Source organism: Pogoniulus pusillus, chromosome Z (genome assembly GCF_015220805.1).
Source record: "Pogoniulus pusillus isolate bPogPus1 chromosome Z, bPogPus1.pri, whole genome shotgun sequence".
Taxonomy (NCBI): Eukaryota; Metazoa; Chordata; class Aves; order Piciformes; family Lybiidae; genus Pogoniulus; species Pogoniulus pusillus.
Window position 1 is genome coordinate 85,946,000 of NC_087309.1, and position 7,029 is coordinate 85,953,028.

Genomic DNA, 7,029 nt, shown 5'->3' on the forward strand with positions numbered 1-7,029 from the left:
TGTCCTGCATGTTCCGCAGATTGTTAATGCAGACCTCAAGCCGGGCGTTTTACTTCGCCAGAAGCGCGTGGAGTTCTGAGCCTCGGCGGGAGGGGCGCCCGGTGTCTGTGACTCCGGCCGCATGGCAGAGGCTGTCCTGCCGAGGCGGGAAGGAGAAGCACTGAGTGTGCGGAAAGTGGAGCGGGATGGAAGATGAAGATGAACGTGCCGCGTCATTAACAGGAGAAAAACGTTAATACCGGCGGGACGGGACGCGAGTCGGGACGCTGGTGGACGAAGGTGGATGGCGGGCGAAGGTGGATGGTGGGCGAGGGCAGCGGCAGGTCTGCCCCAGCCTTTCACACCTCCGGCGGCCGCCCCGCGTCCTGAGCCGAGCTCCAGCCAATGGCGGCGCAGCCCGCGGGCCGCGCGCCGCAGTGCGCCCCGGGGCAGTGCAAAGGCCGGCGAGGCGCGCGGGGCGCCTGTGCCGCCGGCGGCGCCCGGTGGGTGCGCCCGGTGGGTGCTCGCAGCACTGCAGAGTGGCGGCTGCCGGCTGTCGCGCTGCCTCCTCTGCCGTCCCTCCACCCCACGGTAGGAGATAGCTTTTGCGCTCCTCGCCTCGCCGACTTCCTCGCCGGCTTGGCAGCGGCTACTCGGACCGAGAGGGATGCGCACGTTCTGCCTATGAAAAAAAAGGAGTGGGTTTGCCGCATCAGGCATTTCTATCCCAGATTTACTCTCGTCTGTGGCCTCCACACTGTACTGAAAACGATTTGATTTGAAAACTCCTGGTACCAAGGGGGTGTGTACGACTAAAGTTATTTTAGATGTACTGGGGAGCTCTTTACCAGTCCTTTGGAAAACCAGCAAACTTAGCCAAAGGGAGTGAGGGCAGCTGGGGCTGGGGGTGGTGTGGAATCTTTTTAGCACCTGCTGCAAGATAAAACAACAGAATGGAATTACAGCTATTTTTACACTGCAGCCAGTTTTCACACTGCGGCTGGCACCAGAGTCGAAGATTCACAGGCAGCACAAGAGGCAAATCCTTGAGGTTTTATTGTCGTACAGAGTCCTCTACAGATGTTTAATGAGTTGATTCTGTCTACTTTCAGGATTTAATTAGGTGTGAAGTTATAAATCACCTGCTTCTGGCAGCTTTTGCCTGATAGAGCACATATATCTGATATATATACTTCTTTTGTATATAAGAGCCTGCAAGTACCAGTATTTAATATGCCAGAAGGACAGGGCCCTGATACTCCCATGCCTCCAAACTGCTTCCCAAGGAAATCAGGGGTGTTTTGTCTGCCAGATCAAAATAGAGCAGTGTGATGTTTATGCAGGTGGCTGATAACTTGACTCAGAAGAATTGGTTTAGATTATTTGGTGTGACTCTTTTAACTGCTCTTCAAGCTGATATTAAAGTACTTCAACATCACTTCAAAATACTACCACTGCTACAATTTTATACTTCTATAGTCAGCATAAATTGTATGTATAAGGCATGTACACATCTTAGACACAACAGGCTATACTACCTGTAGACTCACCTCTCCTAGATGGGGAAGGTAGTTCACTGACTGAGACATTTTTTAAAGAAAGCATGCACCAATTAATAGCAAAAATCTGCTTTGTAAATTTATTTAAGTAAAGTAGAATATGGAAAAAAATGGAAATTAGCATAGATTCTATAATTCCTAGTAAATAAGCCATTTCTACTGTGACCAACATTTTATTGTTAAAATCATATATATACATACATACACAATCTTTTCTATTTGTACGTTATTTAGTTTTAAAGTGGGCAAGAATCACAGTGAGTATGTGATAAATTTCGAAGACAAAAATCTTAAAGTCCAATTAGAATTTTTTTAATTACAATGAGCAAGCAGGATAAAAGGCAGAAATCAGCGCTGGACAACAAGGGGGAGTCCCCGCTCCGCCCACTGTCGCGCCGAGCCGGTTCTGGTTCTCCCCTTTTATAGTCCGCTCGCTGCCGATGACAGGTCCCTCTTTAGGTAAACAAGTACTCTGCGCATGTGCGCTGCTGTCGCTGAGGGGTCTTCTCCCACCCCCTGGTGATCGCTTGTGAAAAAGGCGGGAAATCCTCTCAGGTACTATAGACCTCTGGCCTGGGCTTCTGGAACTCAAAACTTATTAAAAACCTCCTATTATCCTATTTTTAGTGAACAAAACATTATTCTCTATCACAAATACATTTTGCAAATTACAGAGTCATGGAGTATTTTTGGCTGGAAGAGATCTTAAAGTTCATCAGGTCCAGCTGCTACCCTACTGCTACCCTGACACTGCTAAATTGTGTCCCTTAGCATTGCACGCCTAAATAACTCTGGCCATAGTGACTCCATCACATCACTGGACGGCTTTTTGGAGGCTAACACGTCCAGGCATGAATAGGTTTGTAAACAAAGTCATTTGAGGCCTGTGCAACTCTCCACCACAATATCACCACGAAACTATTTATTAAAGAATAAGGTTGGGCAAAACAGAGGGAGAGAAAGAGAAGAGGGAGAGAGAGAGATAAAGAGAACGATAGAGAAGAGAAGAAGGAGCAGGGAAGGAAAAGAGCTGTGATCATATTACCCTCAGTCGCAGATGGAGGGGGGAGAGAGAGAGACGGATGCGTGGCCCAGGGATGATCTTCTGTGGAGGTTGTCAGAGTTTCTTGGGGCTGTGTGGAGCTCTGCTGGTCTGGTCGTGGTCCACCCTCGGTGGTCCGGTAGAGGTGCCACTGGCGGTCTGGTGAGAGTGCCACTGGTGGTCCGGTGGAAGTGCCACCCTTTGGCAGGCATTCCTCCTGCTTTTTTATACAGTTCTCTGCTCAGTGTCCGTCTGCAGCTCCCCAGGAAATCTTCCTGTGTAATCTCATGCATTCGCAAGGGTCCAGTGCCACAGGGGAGAGGGCCTCCACCACCTCCCTGGCTGCACCTGTCCATACCCTGCATACACATAAACCTTTTCCCTTGGGGGTAGCTGAGATAAGATGTAGGCCTCCTGGGCATTGCAGCCAGGCTGAGGTCCAGGAGTTTCGAAGGTGTTGTCTGTTGATTTGCATCCCTGAGCTTTAGGCCAAGCACCGAATCTGAGTCTCAGAAGTAACAAAGGCAATCTTCGTCTATGTTGATTAAAGAGAGACGATGCAATCTTTATCTTTGTTGATGAACGAGAGAGAGGATTTAGACTCTCACAGGTACTTGCCTTGGTGGGTTTATGGGAGCATGATGGTGTCTGTGTATTTATATTTCAGCCACCATCCTGCATACCACAGAGGCTTTAAGTGCTTGGCTTGTCTATCACAGCCAAAGGGTCAGCCTTGCATATCCCCGGGAATTCTCTGCCAGAGGCTTTAGTTAGGACCACCTTTCCCTGTGGTGCTATGGTGTAGAGCACATTTTTTGTATCTTCTGTCTGGACAGGTCCAAGGGCTACTGCATGCACAAGCTCCTGTTTAATTTGTTCAAACACTTGTCATTGCCGAGGGCTTAATTTGAAATCCTTACTCATCTAGGTCTCTTGGTAGAGAGGGCTCACACTCAGGCTGTAGAAACCTTAAATAACCAAGACAGCCTGGATTTCCTGTCTTTTGGTGGGAGAAGACATGGCTGCTATCTCATTAATCACACTGGGATGTAGTGATGCCCACCTTGCCGTTTGTTTCCTAGAAACTGCATTTCCTGTGCAGGTCCCTGGACTTTACTTCATTTGATGGCAAAACTTGCCTTCAGAAGGATATGAACTGTATTCTTCCATTTCTCGAGAACTTTGTCTTGTGCATTGCCCAATACAATGATATCACCAAGGTACTGAGGATGTTCCAGAGCTCCACACTGGTCCTTTGCACTCTGGATTGGTCCACGGCAAATGGTGGGGCTGTGGTTCCACTCCCCGGGGCAGTCAATCCAGGTGTACTGGACACTCCTTCAAGAAAAAGCAAACTGTGGCCTGCACTCTGGTGCTACAGGAATGAAGAAGAATGATGTAGTTATATGAGCACTGCCTTTGACTGCAGCTGGTATTGAAGTTCCACCACATCTGATATGAGAGGACTCATCACTGGTGTAACTTTGTTCAGGCTATGTTTGTCTACTGGTAGTCTCTGTTCTCACTGGACTTTGTCACTGGCCACATGGGGCTGTTGAAGGGTGAGAAGGTTTTCCTGGTCAGCCCTTGGCTCCCCAGCCAATGAATCAGTTTATGGATGGGAATCATGGAGTTTTGGTTGGTGCGATATTGCCACTGGTGCACTACTGTGGTTGAGGTTGGCACCTGCTGTTCTTTAACCCTCAGCAACCTCACCATGGAAGGATCCTCAGAGAGACAGGGCAAGATGGACAACTGTTTATTCCCTCCATCCCCAGAGCAGCTATACCAAAGCCCACCTGTAGCCTTTTGGGTCCTTGAAAATATCCTCTTCTGAGGCAGTCTGTGCCAAGCACGTGAGTGGCCTCTGGGCTAGTCAGTGTTTAGTCAGCTCCTTCCCAGTTGGACTCACTTCAGCTTTCAGTACACTTAGCTGTTGAGATCCCACTGTGACCCCACAAATGCAGGATTCAGGCTCTCTATAGCTTGATGTCATTAGGGTGCACTGCACCAGTATCACCTAGAGCTTTATCCTCCTTTGAGTCTGAAGTGCCAAGCCTGGATCCACACAGCCCAGTGAATCTGACTCCTTTTCTTCCACCTGGCTGGAGGCAGAGCCTCTCAAATCCTGATCAGAATTGCTCACTGCTTGACAAAACTATTTGGAGGTTATTTCAAGAGGATCAGAAGTAAGTTCAGCCCTTCTGTTTGGGAAACTTCCCAGTGGAAACTGGAGTGTCATTTTTCCTGGAGAAATCTCCTTTTGTGATTGTTTCCCCTCACAGCTCATGTACTTGTGCAGCTGGGATTGAAGTGGGTTTTCCATCCCACTTTCCCAGGCCCTCTCTATGGTCACATCAATAATGCCACCGGATGCCCTGTGCTGTGTACCTCTCAGATTCTCTCTTGGGCAGGGAACCGCCTACTTCTAATAGCTATGGCTTCATTCAGGTGGGGAAGAGGATGTGTCCTCTTTGAATTGGCAGAACTCCTGGAATAGTTCCCCAGCAGCTGAAATGCAAGGCCAGACAGAGGAAGAGAGACTCCCCTCATACTGCCCAAGCTGGCCAGCCAAGTCACACACCATTTGTGTCTGGCTCCTTCCAAAACACTGCTGCCATTGGGGTAGCATATGATGGTGGAATTCTTGCAACAAGGGTGGTGTGCATTGGACTTCATCTGGATCTGAGGGTGACTACTTATCATTCTGACTGGCATAAATCACCTCGCACAGCTAAGTCACTCAAGTCCTAGGATACCTCTGTCCATGTTGGTCCACTTGCCTAGATGATGTATAACATCTTCCTTGAAGGGGTAAATTTCCTTCATGCCTCCAGAGGCTGAGGGCTTGTGGTGCTTTGCAATCATCTTGTCAATGCCCTGTCCCTAGAGAGGGACCTCAGCCACTTGGAGTCTCTGCCCTCTAAATCCAAACTACTGACCCCATTATGCCAGCATTGGAGCAGCCTAGTGATAATGTGCTCCTCTGGATGGTGGCCAAATGTCTTTTATCTCAGTCAGGATTAGGGATCAGTGGTTGCCTCTGGCTCTTCCTGCACTTCTTGGCCCTGGTTCATTATCATCCCTTATGAGGTGAACAGATTTTCCTGTGTATTTCTTCTGTGCAGATGTGACTGCCACTGTCACAGGCTGCTTCTCTCGTGCATCTGCAGCACCTGCTGCTGGGGTCTGAGTAGCTAAAGCACCTGCTGGTCTATCCATGGGCCCTGAGACCTTTTCTTTCCCTTGATGGCACTGGAGAGTGTTGAACAGGATTCAGTAGGCATGGGCAAGGCCCTAGTACATTGCAGTAATTTATGTCTCAGGAAGTACCAGGCTGACAGCACACTTTTCCCAAATACTTAACTAGTTGTACAGGATTCTGCACTTGTTCAGGGGGCAAATTCCAAAACATTGCAGGTGACCACTGCCCTAGGCACTTGCCCATACTCTCCCATGCACTCTGCCACTCCTAACTATCCAGTCTCAGAGCAGAATTCTGGGTGCTATTATTGAAAAGAATTCATGTAATCCTGAAGACAACCTGGGACACATCCAGTGGTCACAGCAACAAACAGTGCACTGGCTTGAACGCCCCAAGAATATTCAAAATTCTCAAAAGCTGAGAAAATCTTTTTTCCTGTTTCACCTGTAAATGGGATGAGATTTCCAATGCACAGGAGCACCACATCCAAATACCAGCTTAACCCTATGACCAGTGCTATGATCATATCACGTCAACAGTATCCGATGCAGCACTGTCATTGATCCATTTCCCTGAGATGATGAGCATCACCACATTGTATACAGAGAGTGCATAAGGATTCACATAAACCAGCACAATGCACCCTTCACCTCCACCCTCTCTAAGGTCCTTTTCAACCTAAGCCATTCTGTGATTTTTTTTTTTTAAAAGGTCTTGTTGGAGAAGCCTATTGATTCCACTCTTAGAAACTTCTTGGGTGAGGACTACAATTTCTTGGAAGTGAGCAATGATATTTGAATTACTTGAACAACTTCTTTTGTATCTGGTTTAATCTCATCTGTTTAATTTCTCACCTCATTGCTAACATGAACTTGGTATTGTTATTACTTCAAAGCTTGCCTTGTGTATACATTCCTGTGTGTGGCTGCTGTACAAAGAATAGTGCAGAAGGCCTGAGTCTAGCACATCTAAAACATTTCTCTGCTAAGAATTCATTTGACTGAGAACTGATGGAAAATAAGTACAGCAGCAGGGAGGACAGAAGGGAGAGAGTAAAGAGAATGGTTTGCCCAGACACTGGGCAACTTGGCATACTGCTCATCCCATATATACTTTAGTACCTACAGGAAACTCATAGGGTTGTTACCTCTGCCAGAAACAGTTGCTCTTGGCTCATGTGGGAGCATACAAGCATGCAGCTGCATCAGACATCAAAAGAACCCAAGAACATCTTCAACTTAAAG